Source organism: Oncorhynchus mykiss, chromosome 16 (assembly GCF_057628025.1).
Source record: "Oncorhynchus mykiss isolate SJ-2025 chromosome 16, ASM5762802v1, whole genome shotgun sequence".
NCBI classification, from domain to species: Eukaryota; Metazoa; Chordata; class Actinopteri; order Salmoniformes; family Salmonidae; genus Oncorhynchus; species Oncorhynchus mykiss.
Genome location: NC_143037.1, coordinates 65,520,307 through 65,542,823, shown reverse-complemented (window position 1 = coordinate 65,542,823; position 22,517 = coordinate 65,520,307).

The following is a 22,517-nucleotide window of genomic DNA, read 5'->3' as shown; positions in this document are numbered from 1 at the left end:
ATGAGAGTTACACCGACGCCTGTACTCTGGAGCGGGATCGATTTGGAGGTGGAGGTTCTGTCATGGTCTGGGGCGGTGTGTCACAGCATCATCGAACTGAGCTTGTTGTCATTGCAGGCAATCTCAACGCTGTGAGTTACAAGGAAGACATCCTCCTCCCTCATGTGGTACCCTTCCTGCAGGCTCATCCTGACATGACCCTCCAGCATGGCAATGCCACCAGCCATACTGCTCGTTCTGTACGTGATTTCCTGCAAGACAGAAATGTCAGTGTTCTGCCATGGCCAGCGAAGAGCCCGAATCTCAATCCCATTGAGCACGTCTGGGACCTGTTGGATCGGAGGGTGAGGGCTAGGGCCATTCCCCCCAGAAATGTCTGTGAACTTGCAGGTGCCTTGGTGGAAGAGTGGGGTAACATCTCACAGCAAGAACTGGCAAATCTGGTGCAGTCCATGAGGAGGAGATGCACTGCAGTACTTAATGCTTTTGATTTTGACCCCCCTCTTTGTTCAGGGACACATTATTCAATTTCTGTTAGTCACATGTTTACAAATATTTACACATGTTAAGTTTGCTGAAAGTAAACGCAGTTGACAGTGAGAGGTCATTTCTTTTTAGTACATAGCTCTGTAGAGGAAATAACTACTAAATATCCCATCTCCACATCTGTAGATCAGAGTCACACACACACACAAATACACACGCCCAGTATCAGAGAGAAAGGAAGTGCGACACATTGAAATATCCTGAAGCTCCAGGGAGCAAAACAAATTTCAGAGAGAGGGGAGGAAAGTGTATGTTTGTGTTTATGTGTGTGTGTTGTCAGCTTGTTTACATTATAAGCCACTCAGAGCCAGAGGACTCCTGATATCTCCAGGAGTAATAAGAATAATTGTTTTCTTTATCTGTTGTTGTCTAGTACTGTCTTTTTTCTAGCTAGGGCCATCTACTTTAAATGACTGTTTACACATCAACCAGGATTAAGGGGCAGGACAATTTGTGAATGTTGTTGATTTTGGACTCAGTGGCTGTATAGGAGAGGGAGTGATATCTTAGCAATTAGCAAGTAGTGTTAGTACTTCAGTCTCACGTTTTCAGCGGCATTCTTGTCAGTGGCAGTCTCGTCGCTAAAACTAACATTGCTCTGCCGAGTTGTTCTTCTGACTTATTCGAGTAAGGAAAGAGAGGAAGGCTCCACTCCACTCTCTCACTGGAGTTTCTTACATAGTTATTTTCAGATGATCTCATCTAGCTCTTTTGTAGGTTTGGCAACTATGTGTGTGTTTTCTATACCTGTTCACTCCTCTCCCTGTAGGCGTTACAGACGCTCACCACCCCTTGGCTGCAACCCTTCTAATTTACTATACCCTGCGTGCACAAAATTTGCAATTCCTGGTCTCCTGCAACTTTTGGAACTGCTGATCTGCGGTCAAGAACGGCAAGTTTATCTCAGCCTAATGCTGCCATAGACTACTTGGCCCGGACAGAGACATGGATCACCCCAGAGAACACTGTTACTCCAGCTGCTCTCTCTTCATCTGAAAATGTGTTCTCTCATAGTCCGAGAAAATCTGGTCATTGCTTGTCCACTTAAGATTAACATTGTTGTCATCTATCGCCTAACAGGTGACCTTAGAGAGTTCCTCAACGAGCTTGACATCTTGATACACTCATTTCCTGATGATGGCTCACTGCTCTTCGTACTGTGCGACTTCAACCTCCCGACACTCTTTCTTTTCCTCTCTTTTGACCTCACCCTTTCCCAGTCCCCTCCCACTCACAAGGCAGGAAATATGCTTGACCTCATGTTTACTAGAGGCTGCTCGCCTACTAATCTCATTGCAACCCCCCTCCAGGTCTCAGATCACTACTTTCTTTTCTGTCTCCCTCTCCCCTACCCAGATGATCATGCGCCGTCACAATCTTCGCTCTCTCTCCCACTACTCTATCCTTTTCTATCCTCTCTCCCTTCTGCTAAATCCTTCTCCCTTTTGTCTCCTGATTCTGCCTCTTCGACTTGACCTGCATCCCTTCTTTCTTTTCTTTCCAAAACACTTGAGCGGGCTGTCACTGACCAGCTCTCTCACTATCTCTCTCAGAATGATCTTCTTGACCTCAACCAGTCACGTTTCAAGACAAGTCACTCAACCGAGACTGCTCTCCTCTGTGTCACAGAGGCTCTCCGCACTACCAAAGCTAAATCTCATCCTCCTAGATCTATCTGCTGCCTTCGACACCGTCAGAACCTCCTCTCCACTCTCTCAGTGCTGGCTGTCTCAGACTCTGCACACTCTTGGATTACATCCTACCTGGCAGGCTGCTCCTACCAGGTGACGTGGAGAGGATCTGTGTCTACACCACATACTCTCACTACAGGTGTCCCCCAGCGCTCGATTATAGGCCCTCTCCTATTCTCTCTATACACCAAGTGACTAACCTCTGCCATATGTATATATGCTGACAATCACAAGTCAAGCTTTCTTGAGATTAATAGTGTGCCCCCTGGTTCCATTTTAGCTACTGTGTTGTTTTTAAGTTTTATTAACAATCTGAGAAATGGAATGCTGCATCTATATGAAGATCATACAGTCATACTGTATATCCATGTGCTCCTTCTCTGGTTCAGGCTGTTGAAGAGCAGGCCTCCCTTCATGGTCTCAAACTGGTCTTGAATGTACAAAAAACGAAATCTATGACCTTTACCAGAGCTTGCATTCAGCCAGAGGTTAGCATTGTCACATCTGGTGCCTTGTCCATTGAAAAAGTGTCATCCTACAAATACAATTTGGTTGAGTTTTTATTTTCGTAATAAGGCTTGCTTCCCGCTTATGGCTCGAAAGAAGCTTGTTCAGGCCTTTTCTCTCTGTAATTATGATGACTTGTTGTATATGCATGCAGCCTCCTCTGTTTTACATAGACTGGACTCGTTTTATCATGCATCCTTGCACTTTATTAAAAATTCCAAATCACTCACCCACCATTGCACCTTGTACAAAATGGTGGGTTGGACTTTATGTGCACAGAAAGCTACACTACCATTCAAAAGTTTGGGGTCACTTAGAAATGTCCTTGTTTTTGAAAGAAAAGCAAATGTTTTGTCCATTAAAATAACATAAAATTGATCATTAATACAGTGTCGACATTGTTAATGTTGTAAATGACTATTGTAGCTGGAAACGGCAGATTTTTTATGGAATATCTACATAGACATACAGAGGCCCATTATCAGGAACCATCATTCCTGTGTTCCAATGGCACGTTGTGTTAGCTAATCCAAGTTTATCATTTTAAAAGGCTAATAGATCATTAGAAAACCTTTTTACAATTATGTTAGCACAGCTGAAAACTTTTGCTCTGATTAAAGAAGCAATAAAACAGGTCTTCTTTAGACTAGTTTAGTATCTGGAGCATCAGCAGTTGTGGGTTCAATTACAGGCTCAAAATCGCCAGAAACAAATAACTTTCTTCAGAAACACGTCAGTCTATTCTTGTTCTGAGCAATTAAGGCTATTCCATGCGATACATTTGTGTTTGTTTAAAACTTTTTTAGATACTAAATGATTCCATGTGTTATTTCATAGTTTTAATGTCTTCACTATTATTCTACAATGTAAAAAATAGTCAAATTAATGAAAACCCCTTGAATGACTAGGTGTGTCCAAACTCTTGACTGGTACAGTATATCTTCATTTATTTTTGAATTTTCATTGTTGGACATAAAATAATGTAAAAACACCAGGAAATCAGCACCAAGTGATTTTTTTAATGTTTTAAATCTGTTCCCAAGTTTTCCTTTGGAAAATATGAGACACGTGATCATCTACAAATGTAAGCAAGGTTTTAAATTATTATGTTTTAGTCAAATATTTAATCTGGGCTTCTTGCAGTCAATTTGCAGGTTGCACAATTTATTTGTAATTATGTTTCCGGCCCCCTGACCATCTCCTGAAGAAAAAAACATCCTGCGGCAGAATCTAGTTGATGATCAAATCAAATCAAATTTATTTATATAGCCCTTCATACATCAGCTGATATCTCAAAGTGCTGTACAGAAACCCAGCCTAAAACCCCAAACAGCAAGCAATGCAGGTGTAGAAGCACGGTGGCTAGGAAAAACTCCCTAGAAAGGCCAAAACCTAGGAAGAAACCTAGAGAGGAACCAGGCTATGTGGGGTGGCCAGTCCTCTTCTGTCTGTGCCGGGTGGAGATTATAACAGAACATGGTCAAGATGTTCAAATGTTCATAAATGACCAGCATGGTCGAATAATAGTAAGGCAGAACAGTTGAAACTGGAGCAGCAGCACAGTCAGGTGGACTGGAGACAGCAAGGAGTCACCATGTCAGGTAGTCCTGGGGCATGGTCCTAGGGCTCAGGTCCTCCGAGAGAGAGAAAGAGAGAAGGAGAGAATTAGAGAACGCGCACTTAGATTCACACAGGACACCGAATAGGACAGGAGAAGTACTCCAGATATAACAAACTGACCCTAGCCCCCGACACATAAACTACTGCAGCATAAATACTGGAGGCTGAGACAGGAGGGGTCAGGAGACACTGTGGCCCCATCCGAGGACATCCCCCGGACAGGGCCAAACAGGAAGGATATAACCCCACCCACTTTGCCAAAGCACAGCCCCCACACCACTAGAGGGATATCTTCAACCACCAACTTACCATCCTGAGACAAGGCTGAGTATAGCCCACAAAGACCTCCCTGCTGTACAACATCCCTAGAGTACAGTCCTACCTCACACAGGAAGCAACGCAGATCCTAATCCAGGCTGTTGTCATCTCCCGTCTGGACTACTGCAACTTTCTGTTGGCTTGGCTCCCCACTTGTGCCATCAAACCCATGCAACTTATCCAGAACGCTGTAGCCCATCTGCTGTTCAACCTACCAAAGTGCTCCACCACACACTCCACTTGCATCCACTACAAGACCATGGTACTTGCCTATGGAGCATCAAGAGGAATGGCCCTTCCCTACCTTCAGGCTATGCTCAAACCCTACACCCCAACCTGAGTACCACATTCTGCAACCTCTGCTCTCTTGGCCCTCCCACCTCAACGGGAGGACAGCGCCCGCTCAAAACAGCCAAAACTGTTCTCTGTCCTGGCACCCATACGGTGGAACCAGCTTCCCCCTGAAGCTAGGAGAGCAGACTCCCTGCCTATCTAGACAAGAATCGGCCAAATCGGTGTCCAAAAATACCGATTTCCAATTGTTACGAAAACTTGAAATCGGCCCTAATTAATCGGCCATTACGATTAATCGGTCGACCTCTAATTGACAAGTCAGATATAAGCACATGGTAAATATTTGGCTTTTCCTGCATGTAGATCATTATATTTTACATACAAGCTGATTGTGTTTGCCATCCCAATAACAACAGATGCTACTTAAAGAGTAACTGATTAAATCTGGTTTGTATTATAGTCTCAAAGGCCTGATCTAGAGCAACCAGTCAGCCAAAGCTGGAGCGAGGCCTACAAAGAGAAGACAAGCCTGGGGCTCAACTGAAAGATTAAGCTGCTTCTGTGGGTCACAATGGCGGACTGAGCACCACTCAAAACTCCCCATCGATAGTCAATGGACACTTCTTATGATTCCATTGTTGGGATGGCTTTCAAACTGCCTTTGTTTAAACACTCACTGGTAATTTCAAGGATTAGTGTTCTGTTGGCTCATATTCTCTAAAGCTACTTTGAGTCTGTACAAGGTCTAATAATATATCAAACAAACTTTTCCTTGTTTTATTTAAATTCAAAACAAATATCAGTCACAAGCAGACTTGTATGCACACACATGCATGCAGGGATGCATACACTCACAAACAAATGCACACACACACACACACACACACACACACACACACACACACACACACACACACACACACACACACACACACACACACACACACACACACACACACACACACACACACACACACACACACACACAAACACACACACCTTGGTGTGCGCAGGCAGGTGGCCGGGTTGGTGGAAGTGTGTTTGTTTTTGTTCGGATGGCCATTTCAGATCGCTGGACTTTCAAAGCTGCCCTTAATCCATCTGATTAGTTGAACCCAGAAACCTTGGACTGAAACAAAGAGCTCTTTCAGACAGGGAGCCACACACACACACACACACACACACACACACACAAACACACTCACAGTAGAGCTGCTAAGAGCTACTTGTGATCCCAGGGGTTTTTACATCACAAAACATTATCCTGCATTCTTTTCCCCCCTTGTCATTCACAGTACATATTTCCCTATGTTTTTCTGGGATAAGTGCAAAATAAATTGAATGCTTTTCAACACATAGTGTACGTGAGGCCAACATGATGTATATGGTGTATATACCTTCTCTATTGGAACACAGTCTGCTTTCCTATTGGGTCACCTGAATTTACCATTCATCCTTAATAGGTAGCCTGTCGTGTTTCTAGTATTAGGATTGAGAGACAGTGATTTAAGGACGGAGGACATGTTGAATTAGACCTAACTGATTGATATCAGAAATGTGACGGTCATGGAATTTTGGATGACGGTAATTGTCCTGCCAAATGACCGCGTCTCCATAATAACCGTTCGAATAGCAAAAAAAATACCCACATTTTCTCCTTTCCTCAGCTTCTGACTGCATGTGCTGCTATAGAAATAGATTGGGGTCCCCAAGTCAATGATGGCACAACGGTTGGACTGGCGGCCATTGAGAGTGTACCCACAGGAGCAAAGAAGGAAGTGAAAGCACAAAGTAAAAGCAGGAAGTGTACCCATCAATACGTTCTGTGATTTGTTGATTCAACTCAACTGATATTTCAAAAAATACATTCCATTGCATCAGTTAATATAATTTGCATTGAACATTCTACATTACCATGGAAACACAATACCAGGCAGCTATTCCCATGAGATTAACCAGTCAAATTGCCAGGGTTAGAGGTTCCAAGCCCATTCTATTCATTGTTTGATACAACAAACTTGCTTGTTTCATCGCGTTGTTAACTTCAGGCTAGGGTCTATTTTTCTCCACTTCCTATCTGACTGACATGCCCAATGTAAACTGCCTGTTACTCAGGCCCAGAAGCCAGGATATGCATATAATTTGTACCATTGGATAAAAAACACTTTGAAATTTGTAGAAATGTTAAAATAATGTCTGAGACTATAACTTCCTACGGATAGGCGGGATAGACGCGTCCCACTTGGGCAAAAAACAGGGAAAATGCAACGCGGCAAATTCAAAAAAATTCTATAAAAATCTAACTTTCATTAAATCACACATAAGACACTCAATTAAAGCTACACTCGATGTGAATCCAGCCAACATGTCAGATTTTAAAAAGGCTTTCCGGCGAAAGCATAAGAAGCTATTATCTGATGATAGCACAACCAGTAAACAAAGAGGGTAGCATATTTCAACCCTGCAGGCGCTACACAAAACGCAGAAATAAAATATAAAACATGCATTACCTTTGACGAGCGTCTTTTGTTGGCACTCCAATATCTCCCATAAACATCACAATTGGTCCTTTTGTTCGATTAATTCCGTCCATATATATCCAAAATGTCCATTTATTTGACGCGTTTGATCCAGAAAAAAACAGCTTCCAAAAAACGCAACGTCACTACAAAATATTTCAAAAGTTGCCTATAAACTTTGCCAAAATATTTCAAACTACTTTTGTAATACAACTTTAGGTATTTTTAAACGTTAATAATCGATCAAATTGTAGACGGGTCTATCTGTTGTTCAATACAGGAAGACAACAAACCAGCGCTACTTTCATGTCTTGCGCAACTCTCAACAGTGTTACCCAGTTCCTAGTTGGCCTATTTCTTCATTGCAACAAAGGAATAACCTCAACCAAATTCCAAAGACTGGTGACATCCAGTGGAAGCGGTAGGAACTGAAAACAGGTTTCTAAGAAATATCGTTTGCCAACGAGAACTCACTGAACAGACAGAGACCTCAAAAAAATATATATCTGAACGGTTAGTTCTCAGGGTTTTGTCTGCTACATAAGTTCTGTTATACTCACAGACATGATTCAAACAGTTCATAGGTTATTCAACATTGGTTTATTTACCACGGACATTAGTGCGGTTGAGTCCCATTTTGTGATAACATGGACTTTATGGGCTAGGAGTCCCGCTAGCGGAGTGAGGTGAGATAAAGGCCATGGTGGCAAAGTAATTACAATATAGCAAGTAAAACACTGGAATGGTAGATTTGCAGTGGAAGAATGTGCAAAGTAGAGATAGAAATAATGGGGTGCAAAGGAGCAAAATAAATAAATAAATAAATAAATACAGTAGGGGGAGAGTTAGTTGTTTGGACAATTGAAGACAGCTGCAGACTTAAAGGCCACAGTATTGGAGACAGAGACTTCAGTATTGGAGACAGTCTACAGTTTTGGAGACCGAGTCTACAGTTTTGGAGACAGAGTCTACAGTATTGGAGACAGAGTCTACAGTATCGGAGACAGATTCTACAGTTTTGGAGACCGAGTCGACAGTTTTGGAGACAGAGTCTATAGTATCGGAGACAGATTCTACAGTTTTGGAGACAGAGTCTATAGTATCGGAGACAGATTCTACAGTTTTGGAGACAGAGTCTACAGTATTGGAGACAGAGAATAATACTTGCTGAGGCACGTTGAACAGCACGTGTGGGTAAGGAGTTTTACATGACACAGAGGAGAAGCTGGGCTGGATAGCAAGGCAACGCCGGTGTGTTAGAACTCTGGCAGCGAGGAGCTCTTGGCTCGCAGGTCCTCTGTTCGCTGTAGAGACGATAGCAATAAAAGCTCATTAAACGCGCATGGTACAAACCGCTAAAATCGCTTTCCTATATGCCAGGCAACGTGTGTGTGTGTGTGTGTGTGTGTATGTGTGTGTGTGTGTGTGTGTGTGTGTGTGTGTGTGTGTGTGAGAGGAACAATGCACAGGGGAGAGATGGGAGTGGCAGATTGGAAATACAGACTTCCAAAGGACTGAGTGTGTGTGTTTGTATTTTTTAGGGTTGTGTGTTGTGTAAGGAAATCGAATGTCTAAAACAACTCTCCCACGTCTGTGTAGCAGCTTTGCTAAGTGAATTACATTAGGAAATACCCAGCTAGCACATTGGGTTATTTGGAAGTTGTGGGAACGTAGGTTTTTGGTTTAACATTGATTCTGGGACCAAAGCCATACGTTTCCTGACAGGTAAAATTGAACATTTTGAAACATTCTCAGAACGGAAGATTCTCCTGCTCTGGGAACATATATTTTTTAGGTTGCAGGAAGGCTCTGAGAAATTGTTACTGTGGTTTCCTGAATGTTTAACCTGGGAGGTTCATTAATGTTTTTTAATAACTTCCTTAAAACATTCACTGAATGTTTCAAGAACACTGTTAGCTCAGTTTAACTGTTTTGAACTCCACCACAGAAATGATTTTGCTTAGGCATTAATCATGCAACCACATTTCTTTGTTTATTATGACACAGTATCAGTGAGATTTGAACCTATCTTCTTCTGTCCTTGATTCATGGATTTAGTCCACTGCTCCACGAGGATCTGGTAGTGTTAGCTTACTGAAACAGACCCCATTTCAAAGGAAACAACCACTCATTAAATTCAGGTAAGGCCAATTAGTGGGAGTGGTCAACACACCTGAACACACTTTAACAAGATAGAGGATAGAGAGTTTAGTTGATGCTGAGAACTGAATGCACAGTGCAATTGGAAAGTATTCAGACCCCTTGACTTTTCCACATTTTGCTACGTTACAGCCTTATTCTAAAATGTATTAAATTATTTTTTTCCTCATCAATCTACACACAATACCCCATAATGACAAAGTAAAAACAGGCTAATTTACATAAGTATTCAGACCCTTTGCTATGAGACTTGAGCTCAAGTGCATCCTGTTTCCATTGATCACCCTTGAGTTGTTTCTACATCTTGATTGGAGTCCACCTGTAAATTCAATTGATTTGACATGACATGATTTGACAGTGAATGTCAGAGCAAAAACCAAGCCATGAGGTTGAAGGAATTGTGCGTAGAGCTCCAAGACAGGATTGTGTTGAGTCACAGATCTGGGGAAGGGTATCAAAAAATGTCTGCAGCATTGAAGGTCCCCAAGAACACAGTGGCCTCCATCATTCATAAATGGAAGATGTTTGGAACCAGAGCGCTCAGAACCTGACTGGGGCAAAGGTTCACATTCCAACAGGACAACGACCCTAAGCACACTGCCAAGACAACTCAGGAGTGGCTTTGGGACAAGTGTCTGAATGTCCTTGAGTGGCCCAGCCAGAGCCCTGACTTGAACCCAATCGAACATCTCTGGAGAGACCTGAAAATAGCTGTGCAGCAACACTCCCCATCCAACCTGACAGAGCTTGGGAGGATCTGCAGAGAAGAATGGGAGGAACTCCCCATATACAGGTGTGCCAAGCTTGTAGCATCATCCCCAAGAAGACTCGAGGCTGTAACCGCTGCCAAAGGTGCTTCAACAAAATACTGAGTAAAGGGTCTGAAAACTTATGTAAATGTAATATTTCAGATGGTTGTATCTCAAAACCTGTTTTTGCTTTGTCATTATGGGGTAGTGTGTGTAGATTGATGTGGGGAAAAAACAATTTAAGCAATTTTAGAATAAGGCTACAACGTAACAAAATGTGGAAAAAGTCAAGAGGTCTGAATACTTTCCGAATGCACTCAATATGTTGGTTTTGAAGTGTCTGTCCTATATCTGAGAGGTATTAGTAAGATCAGGAAAAACATTTTTCAGTCTGTTTTATATGTTTTCAACACTTTATTTTTGGCACTTAACAGTGTCCATATATACTGTACTTCCATAAAAATGTTGGGTACCCAGATACCTTCAGACTAGTCATGCGAGGCTTGTGGGCATCCTAGAGCAAAACAACATATGTGTTCGTAAGAGACTAACCTTTCCACAGAGGGGTCATATTAGTGTGTAGCCTAAACTGTTTGGACGCTACAGACAGCAGTTTCCAGATCGGCTGTACCGACTTCAGAAGAGTCCCAAGACGCTTGTGTGGGGTTGTAGAGCAAAATGGAAAACACTATTCGTGAGCCTCATCTTTCCATAGAGGGGTCATAATAGTTGGTAGGCCGTTCGGACACTACAGACGATTTTGTGAGAAGAGATTTTCGGGATGTCTCATGGTCTGACAAACATCGCTCTAGCTCTGTCACCTTTCACCGCAGATGCAGAAGTGTGACATAGGAGGATGTGGTGGATTGAGATGCATCCAGACATCTTAACTTAAACTGACAGATTTTTATGGGGACGTCGACCTTAGTTTTTTTTTTTAGAGAACAATGAGGAATTTACTTTTATTTATTTAACCTTCAGGAAACCTTCCAAAAAAACTTTATGCTGAAGCATTAAAATTCCCACAGAAGAACGTTGTTTCTTAGCATTCTCTAAATTATTGAAGAACGTTCCTAGAACATTACCCCCAAAGTCATTAAATGTTACCATGTTTGAACAATCAGGAAACGTTCCGTTAAAGTAATGACATACCAAGAAAATTAAGTTATTTTGTCAAGTTTCTTAAATGTGCTGATAATGTTTGAAAGTCAAGCAACTATCCTGCACCATTCCCAGAACATTATGGGAAGGTTGAATGCAAAATAACCATAGGACAACCACGCTCTCACAAAACTATAGGAAATATATGGTTCTCAGAACGTTATGTGCTAGCTGGGTATCCATTACAGATGCTTATCACATAACTCAGTGGCTGATGATAGATATTTATTTACTTAGTGCTTCTATATGCTGCACGCACGCACGCATGCACGCACAAACACACACACACACACACACACACACACACACACACACACACACACACACACACACACACACACACACACACACACACACACACACACACACACACACACACATGACTACACCATATCAAATGTGACTGATTGAGTGAGACACTTTCTATGAAACATGCATGTTGCTACTTCAAACTGATACTGTATCTGGCAGAATATCCAGGTGCTGTCTTGTTTGGGATTTGGTATTTGGTATTCATTAGGATCCCCATTAGCCGCTGCAAAGGGTCTACTCTTCCTGGGGTCCCTGTTCCTCTGGTCAATGAGTAGATGGCTGTAGTACTGCTCAGACAACTGGCTTTGCAGCACCATTTACAGCACTACGCTGTAAAGTGAACTCATTTTCCATTTAATCTGCATTCACCTCTATCAATTTAACACAGAACCACCTCCCTGTTTTTCTCTAGCTCAGTCAAAGTCTACCAGACCCTTCTACCCCCCCTCTCTTCTTCTCCCCTTCTGTCCCCTCTCTCTCTCTACCCCTTTCTCCATCCTATTCCCCTCTCTCATTCTCCCTTTCTCTCCTTTGTTCCCCCTCCCTCTCTCTCACACTCCTGCTCACTCTCTCTACCACCTCCTCCCTCTCATCTCCCTCTCTCCCCCAGCACAGCTGTGTGCCTGTGCAGCCCTGGTTCATCTGGGATGCATTGGGCTCAGGAGAGCCGGCAGCTGGAGCCCATCAGAGCTTTGGAGCGGGAGATCTGTGGACAGGATCAGTCCAGAGCGCCAGACAGATCAGGAACTCTTTTTAAGAAACCGGGCAAGGTGATGGTAGGAAGAGGTTTCCCCTACAGATTCAACTGATCTCAGGTCAGATTATGTTATACATCTCAATGGAGAATGTTAGGATTTGAGCAAAGTCTGTGCCTAAAGGTGCTGCAAGGTGCAGGAGAAACACTGGAGCTTTGAGGATCAGTCTTAAAAACAAACCCTGCATTCCACCACCAGTTAAACATTATCACACACTGAGAGAGAGAGGGTGAGACACTTTAATATACAGTATGTGCATGTGTGTGTGTCGGTGTGTGTGTGTCGGTGTGTGTGTGTCGGTGTGTGTGTGTCGGTGTGTGCGTTTGCAGGTACGTGTTTGCGTGCATGTACAACAATGTCTGAGGATTTGGGTCTGTGTATGTGTATTCAGGAGTGGTAAAGAGAATATATTTGTACACACACCACAAGTGCAATAAAATCCTTAGCTATGTCCTAATCATTTTCCCATGTCTGACTGTGGTATGCACAAGCTTAGTGTGAATACAACATAAAACAAGACTGCCCCGCCCTCACTGAGACCAGCATTCCCAACACATTGCATGTGTCTCTGAAACTATTTCTCTATTGAATCTCTTACAAGCAATCAGGGATTTCTGTTGATCAGGCAGGGGCCACGTTCCAGTATGTTTTATTGACTGCCTTATCTGCTGTCCTTTTCTATAATTTCAGGGATTGGTTGATAAAGGTAAATGAACATTGACTCACCTCCAGGCCTCTACTCTATTCATTATAGCTTTCTACTCTTTTCAATGAGGCTGAAGGAAACTAAGGAATAAGGAAGTCTGGAAGCAAAGAAAAAAGGTCACTAACAGCCTTCAACAACAATATTACCCTGGTCTCCTCTGGTCCCTGTACCTCTTTTGACAGGTTCATCCAGGTGTGGGCTGACCTAGGCCCGAGAAGCCTGGGGCTAGATTTGGAACTTAATGCAAGGGGACAGGGGTATGCAGGGGGAGGGCACTGAGAGTAACAAGGCCTGACACCTGATGCTAGCAGTGGTGACAGAGATATTTGGACATGTTGGCATGGCCTGTAATCCTCTCACGCTTGGCCTTGTCGGATGAGACGATAACAAGTGAGAAGCAGTTGGAAAAACATCTCAGATCTACAGAGCAAATGTTGCTGAATCCCAAGCCCTCTGTCATTCCTGACAACTGGAGTTCAGACACACCTGTCACCTGCCATGTCAGAAAGTGGTTGGGATGAGTTCCACAACCACTCCTGTTCTGGAAAACATATGAGCTCATCGTTGAGATATGTTGCTATACAACGCTTCAGGGGCATCATTGGGTCTTTGTGTGAAAAATGAAATGAAAAGGGCTACTTACAAGACAGAGGATGTAGTTCATTTTGGCCAGTCTGTTAGTTTCCCCTAAGAGGGCAAGGGTGTGATCTTGGCTCTTTGTGTCTGTGAGGAGAACAATGCTTATGGTCCCAGCCAGCAACAAGGATCCATACTGAGGTATGGTAACAGCAAGGGCAAGAGCACAAGAGGACAAGATGCCCACTCTGTCCACACACACACACACACACACACACACACACCTTTCTTGTTTAATGGCCCTCATGGAACCACCTATCAGCATTACACAGTTTAATTGTTCAGTGTGTTTCTTTTGTTTTTCTATCAGTGTATTCCAATATTCACATTGGCCTGCCAGCAACCTAGCAATTGTCATGTTTGAACTCTGACACAGCCATAACATTTACGTATCCAAGCCTCTCTGTGCATCTTTTACAATAAACACTCTACTGTAAGATTGGTGTTTCGAACAAAATTTCTCCCATTGCGTTTGTCTCCAATTCAAGTCTGGTCAACATACCGAATCCCTTCAGTCAGATAGGGCTTTCATATCTGAGGTGCTGAGGTATCGGTGTTATGGGGCACAGTGTCACGCCCTGACCTTAGAGATCCTTATTATTCTCTATGTTTGGTTAGGTCAGGGTGTGACTCGGGTGGGAAATTCTATGTTTTCTGTTTCTTTGTTTTTGTCCGAGTGTGGTTCCACTGGGGATCATACTTAGGAAGCCCTTTTTTCCACCATTAGGTTGTGGGATCTTGTTTTCTGTTTAGTTACTGTTGCCTGACAGAAATGTGCATTTTCGTTTTCGATTTTGTTATTTTGTTTGAGTGTTTTAAAAAAATTAAAATCATGGACACTTTCCACGCTGAGCCTTGGTCTACTCTTTCTACCACCGACGAGAGCCGTTACACACAGATACACTTCATAGACTGCATTCTATAGAATAGACTCTCTCTAGGATACTGTGTTGGAGACTGTGTTTGGCGACAAGAGTACTGAGTGGTTAGTGTTTTTTGGCATTATGTGGGTGGAATGCTGTAACAACACAGATCAAAACAATGAATACAACTCCCATGATGGTCGTAACTGACAATGACTGCTTATCACTTATTCACTGTCAGTTATTCACATTACTTTATTTCAATTAAATATTTCAGTTGTTGTATATGTTACATTTGTTTCATTTGATAACTTTACTATTTCATTGCAAGTCATCATCGTATCTCTATAAAGCTGCTGCCAATTCTGGTTTGACAAAATCAATATTTTAGTAGTTCTTCAAAGTAAATCATGTATACTTTTGAATACCAATACCTCACGAATCAACTGCTTTCTTCTGAATGTTGCATAGCAGTCGTAAAAGAATCAGACCGTACAAGTAGCCGCTCAATGGATTATGGTCATTGTAATTCATTTTCACATTTTCTGCCATAAACTATGCAGAACATTGGCCTGTTGGAAACTACAACTCCCTACTATGTCGAAAAACTACATTTCGATTAATCGGCCAGTACTATCATACAATAGATAACGCATTTGTTATGCAACACAATACGATTTGATCTACTCCCATGAAAATCGTCTTGATAGGTCCCAGACTCTCTCATCCATGAGCATGTTGCCAGCGAAGCTTCTTCCTGATCAATAACATGTGAGGGAACAGGCCCTCACTGGGAGGATGACAACACAAGAACAATTGAACTATTAACCATATCCCTAATGAGCAACAAAAACGCTGCCGGGTTTGTTTTTGTGGTGACCCCCTCAGGCCTCACAAACAGTGTGGTTCCAAAACTGTTGTCTGACTTCAGCCACACCCCACCCCCAACCCATTATTAGCATCTTGTGGCCCACAGATACATAAAACCAATGTTTCTGACCCACCCTTTTGTTATTGTAGCTGCAACACATGAGGAGCTACTCAGAATTAACTAGTGGCATTTGTGTGTGTGTGTTAAAGGTCCCCACAAGAATAGTAAACAAACAAAAATTTCTTACTACACAAGGAATTAGGGTTAGGAGCTAGGATTAGTTTTAGGGTTAGGAGCTACTGTACTGTAAGGTTAGGGTTAAGGTTAGGTTTTGGGGCTAGTTTTTTGAATAGGACTGAATTGTGTGTCCCCACAAGGTTAGTTATACAAGACTGTGTGTGTGTGTGGGTAGGTGCACGTATGTGTGTGTGTGCTTGTGTGTGTGCATGTGTGCATTCATTTGTGTATGTCGACCATGAAATTGGAAATCTGTCATATTGGATGTTTTCCCAGAGTGAGTCATTGACAGAAGGATAAACAACAGAATAACAGCAGTGTTTTTAAGTGACTAACGACAATGACAAAGCAAAGCTACAAATATGGCTTTGTGTGTTTTATGCTGCCTATGAATCCAGCCTGTGTCTGGGGGGCTGTCAATCAGACGGCCACCCAATAGGAGGTCAACATCACACAACCCCGGCTAATTGTCAGAGAACATGTGTGACATGAGAGAACACTTGAGGGAGGAGAGAGAGAGAGAGAGAGACAAGGAGAGAGATGAGGGAAATAGAATGAAGGAGAGGAGATGGTTAGTGCATAATTCGTTTTTGAAAGAGGGACAGAGAGGCAGCAGTATAGTATAGAGAGATCAAAGGAGAGAAAAACATAAAGATATGAGGAACGATATGAGAAAAAGATACCTTCAGTATTCTAATACAGTACTTTTCATTTTTAGTGTACTCATATCATTCTAAGAGCTACGTAGGGAGAGATATAAAGCACAGCAGTCATTCAGTTCACTGAATCTCCTTCCATACCATTGAAACTGTAAAGACTGATCCCTTTTCCTTCTGCCTCTTCCTGCCAGGATGTCCACTTCGCACCTTCCTGTCATTTCCAGATGACCTGATCCCTGTTTCCAGGCAGGTCCCAACCTTGCTGCTGGAAGTCTGGGGCTTGAATTCTGGAATTATTCCTTCATGTTGAGAGAGAGTGGAACTCCACATATTTCTGAGTTTTCTTCCACTATTTCTACATTTTCTTTATTCCTTCGATCTTTCCCTCCTGTTTGATCCAAGTCTGGTCACTCCTTCTCAACCTCCATTTCTTCCTCCTCTCTCCCTCATGTGAAGTCCCTCTTGCTCTCTGAAACAACTTCAAAAAAGTAGCCCAAGTATCTCCTTGGAAATGTGTAAATGTTGCCAAATGAAGGAGATACTTTGATGTCGTTTTTGTAGATCATGTCATGGCAGCTTCCACACTTCGATATACCCCACAAGACTAGCCTAATAATGACCTAGTTTCCCCAGCCCTGTGTGGCCTCTCATCTAATTATCCAGACAGGTATGTCCAAGATCGTCCTGTGTGACCAGGAACAGCTCCGAGCTCTGAGCCTTGCCTGTGTGTGCCTGTGTGTATTTGTGTGTGTGCGTGTGTGTGTGTGTGTGTGTGTGTGTGTTTGTGTGTGTGCGTGCGTGCGTGTGTGTGTGTGTGTGTGTGTGTGTGTGTGTGTGTGTGTGTGTGTGCGTGCGTGCGTGCGTGCGTGCGTGCGTGCATGCATGTGTGCGTGTGTGCATGCGCTGACCAGGTGAATCAAGGTGAAGGCTATCATCCCTTATTGATGTCACTTGTTAAATCCACTTCAATCAGCGTAGGTGAAGGGGAGGAGACAGGTTAAAGGAATTTAAGCCTTGAGACAATTGAGACATAGATTGTGTATGTGTGCCATTCAGAGTGTGAACGGGCAAGACAAAATATGTAAGTGCCTTTGAATGGTGTAGTAGGTCCCAGGCGCACCCGTTTGAGTGTGTCAAGAACTGCAACGCAGTTTCCTGTGTGTATCAAGAATGGTCCACCACCGAAAGGACATCCGGCCAACTTGACACAGCTGTGGGAAGCATTGGAGTCAACATGGGCCAGCGTTGGAGTCAACATGGGCCAGCATTGGAGTCAACATGGACCAGCGTTGGAGTCAACATGGGCCAACTTGACACAGCTGTGGGAAGCATTGGAGTCAACATGGGCCAGCATTGGAGTCAACATGGGCCAGCGTTGGAGTCAACATGGGGCAGCGTTGGAGTCAACATGGGCCAACTTGACACAGCTGTGGGAAGCATTGGAGTCAACATGGGCCAGCGTTGGAGTCAACATGGGCCAGCATTGGAGTCAACATGGGCCAGCGTTGGAGTCAACATGGGCCAGCATTGGAGTCAACATGGGCCAGCATTGGAGTCAACATGGGCCAACTTGACACAGCTGTGGGAAGCATTGGAGTCAACATGGGCCAGCATTGGAGTCAACATGGGCCAGCGTTGGAGTCAACATGGGCCAACTTGACACAGCTGTGGGAAGCATTGGAGTCAACATGGGCCAGCGTCCCTGTGGAATGCTTTCTTGTAGAGTCCATTTCCTGAATCATTTAGGCTGTTTTGAGGGCAAAAGGGGGTGCAACCCAATATTAGAAAGGTGTTCCTAATGTTTTGTGTTAAGCTGGATGGGATTGTTGTCTGTGGGAGAGGGCCTGTCAGTGTGTGTGGAGTTATGATTGCCACAGTGCTCTCTAACTACATAATGGAGGACTTATAAAATGACTCACTCGTCGTAAATCTCCATCTCTTAGAAGGGAGAGCACTCACTGTCCATTTAACAATGAGAAATGAGGCCTCTTCATCCGGTGTGTGTCTAGGTGTGGAGTAAGACAGACAAGTGAAAGTAACAGAAAACAAGGCCTAGTTAGGTCCAGAGAAGTTAACGTTAAGGAGACAGATTTGTCATTGGTTAATTTAAAAGGAGGAGTGAGTGACATTCACCTTCAGTTGGCATAATGAAAGGACCAATCACAAGACAGGTCATTATGAGGTGGGGTCAAATATCTGATGCTTTGGTGGAACTGGAGATACAGTATGTAAGGAAGTTCTACATGAGGTTCGAGAGCAGGGTTCCCCAACTGGCGGCCACATTTGGCCCGTGGGTGGTTTTATTTGCCCCACCACAAGTTCTCTGACCAAAATAAATCAATTCAATAAAAATACATGAATTTTCATTTCACTAAAAACACCAGGAAATCAGCTCCAATTGATTTTAATTTTGGAAATCTGTTCCCAAGTATTCCCATGCAAAATAGAGTCAAATATTATATCTGTTTTTGTAATGGGTGCGTGTTGGTGGCAGGGAAGTCAGGCGCAGGAGAACCAACTTGGTAGAAACGGAGTCGTTTAATAAAAGTTAACAAAACTCCAAAAACCAAAATATATAAAATAATCAAAATGGGTACAAAACCCGTCGCGCACCAACACATAACTTGCACAATCATAAAATCAAACAATCACCAACAAGGACATGAGGTAAAACAGAGGGTTAAATACACAACATGTAATTGATGGGATTGGAACCAGGTGTGATGGAAGACAAGACAAAACCAATGGAAAATGAAAAATGGATCAGTGATGGCTAGAAGATCGGTGACGTCAACCGCCGAAGACCGCTCGAACAAGGAGAGGGGCCGACTTCAGCGGAAGTCGTGACAGTTTGGGCTTGTTGCGGTCAAATTTCAGTCTATAGATATTTGTAATTATGTTCTGGCTCCCCAAGCAGTATGGGACATCATATGTTAATTTCCCAAGACCACAGTTCATCAATAGTTCAGCCACTCGGAGATAGTGATGTGATGTTTACCTTGTAGTGTTTGACTCACATGCATACAGACAGAGCCATGTTGACCCAGCTGGGTGTTTACTGGGGCAATCCAGGGGTAAACAGGGAACTAACTGAAAGGCCTAGTAATGATGTCAGGCCTGAGATATCAACTCAATGGCTCTCAGCTCAAACAACAACAACAACCTGGTCACAGACCCCATGCTGTCAGTAGTAGTCATGGAAGACGAGACAGGTCAGTGAGTCTATGTGAGACCAGTTCCTCCTTCCAGGGACCCAGCAGTGTGATGTAAGGGCCGGGCTGTTGCATAAAGCCTGCTGGATCCACATGAAAGAGCTAGGCCAGAGCATGGAAATGAGAACCGCTCTGGTGACTTCCACTTAACTCCTCCTCAGAGAGAGAGGCTAAAAGCCAAACACTCCATTAACAGACAGCAAGAGCAGCAGGTTTCTATCTCCTGTATTTCTCAGGCAATATGGCTGCCGTATGGCGGTCTAATCCAAACTTGCTGTAAGGAGGGGGGCAAGTCTGTGTGTGTGCATGTGCGTGTGTACAGGCTCGTTCTGTGTTTCTGTGCTCCATTGCCCAAGATGGCTTAGTGACCCCTACATGCTGCGACATTCTTTCCACCCCCCAATTAACATTCCCAGATGAAGACCAAGAGGAAAGGAAGGAAGGAAATAAAAGTGCCATTTTTTTTATTTATATCAAAAGATCAAATGGAAATGTCTACAGCAAGAGTCCTAACCCTCCCCGGGGGTGGAGTTTACATCAGTTACAAGAACATTGGATTCTATTATTGTTCCATGGATCTGATTAGGTGATGTGACATTGAAAACCATCCGTCCTGGAGGCCGCCCAGGAATTCTAAACATTCTGAATTCCATCAATGCAAGTCAATGCAGTCATAAAACCCATACTTTGTTTGGAAAGGGTAAGCATCTGTGACCACGGTGCTCTTAGAGCTCACACATAACATGTAAACCATTACAGTACCAGGCGATCTACAAACATTCGTGAGAGTTATGTATTACGGCGTAACAGAGAGAGATGGGAGAAGAACACATATTAGGCTAGTGATACCGTTTTCATTCAACATGCTAAACTATCAGAATCACTTTTATTCAACAAACACATTATGCATGTACAGGAATTTGACTCTGTGAAATGGTGCTGCAACAATTAACAGAATACACAGACAGGTGATAAACAGAATGTAGGGATATTTAGATCCAGAATTTACACAGCCATCATACACTATGTACACATTGAACACCGAGCTTAAAACTATAGATTACACTAGAAACACTATAAACTACATTATTAGTTGTGCCTGTATACATTAAATAATTTAGGATGATGTACAATAGGGGAAATATACGTATATGGTTTGAGATTCTTCAAAGTAGTCACCCTTTGCCTTGATGACAGCTTTGCACACTCTTGGCATTCTCGCAAACAGCTTCACCTGAATGCTTTTCCAACAGTTCCCACATATGCTGAGCACTTGTTGGATGCTTTTCCTTCACTCATCCCAAACCATCTCAAGTGGGTTGAGGTTGGGTGATTGTGGAGGCCAGGTCATCTGATGCAGCACTCCATCACTTGGTTAAATAGCCCTTACACATCCTGGAGGTGTTTTGGGTCATTGTCCTGTTGAAAAACAAATGATAGTTACACTAAGCACAAAGCAGATGTGATGGCATATCGCTGTAGAATGCTGTAGTAGACATGCTGTTTAAGTGTGCCTTGAATTCTAAATAAATCACTGACAGTGTCATCAGCAAAGCACTCCTACACCTCTTCCTCCATGCTTCACTGTGTGAACTACACATGCAGAGATCATCCGCTCACCTACTGTACTCTGTGGTTAGAACCAAAAATCTAAACTGTTAACTAAGGCCCAAGCAAGTCTCTTCTTATTATTGGTGTCCTTTAGTAGTGTTTTCTTTGCAGCAATTCAACCATGAAGGCCTGAATAACGCAGTCTCCTCTGAACAGTTGATGTTTAAATGTGTCTGTAACTGCAATTATTTGGGCTGCAATTTCTGAGGCTGGTAACTCTAATGGACTTATCCTCTGCAGCAGAGGTAACTTAGGGTCTTCCTTTCCTGTGGTGCTCCTCATGAGAGCCAGATTCTTCATAGCTCTTAAATGTTTTTGCGACTGCACTTGAAGAAACTTTCAAAGTTCTTGACATTTTCTGGATTGACTGATTCATGTCTTAAAGTAATAATAGACTGTTGTTTATTTGAGCTGTTCTTGCCATAATATTTACTTGGTCTATTACCGAATAGGGCTATCTTTTATATACCACCCCTACCTTGTCACAATTGATTGGCTTAAATGCATTAAGAAGGAAAGAAATTCCACAAATTAACTTTTAACAAGGCACACCTGTTAATTGAAATGCATTCCAGGTGGTTGAGAGAATGCCAAGAGTGTGCAAAGCTGTCATCAAGGCAAATTGTGGCTACTAAATGATTCCATATGTGTTATTTCATAGTTTTGATGTCTTCACTATTATTCTACAATGTAGAAAATACAGAAAAACCATTGAAGGAGTAGGGGTGTCCAAACCTTTGCCTGGTACTGTAATTGATCTTGTTTGTGAAAAAAATATATATTTGAGAGGGTTAAGCACTGTGCTGGTTTTCTTTCCTACAACAAAGTTCATTGTATGGTTCTGTTTCCGACAAAGTGGGGTGAAACACAAAAAGCAACATAATAACCACTATGTATCCCTGCTAGGCAAAACTTCAGCTACAGTACAGTACATACACTTCCATCCATGTCCAAATGAAAGACGGGCTTATCCTGGACCCCATAATGCTCACTCCAGTAAACATTTCCTCTTATCTACTTTATCTTTCTTTCTCATTCTCTCTCCCTCTCTCCCCCTCTCTGTCTCTCTCACCCTCTTTCTCCTTCTGCT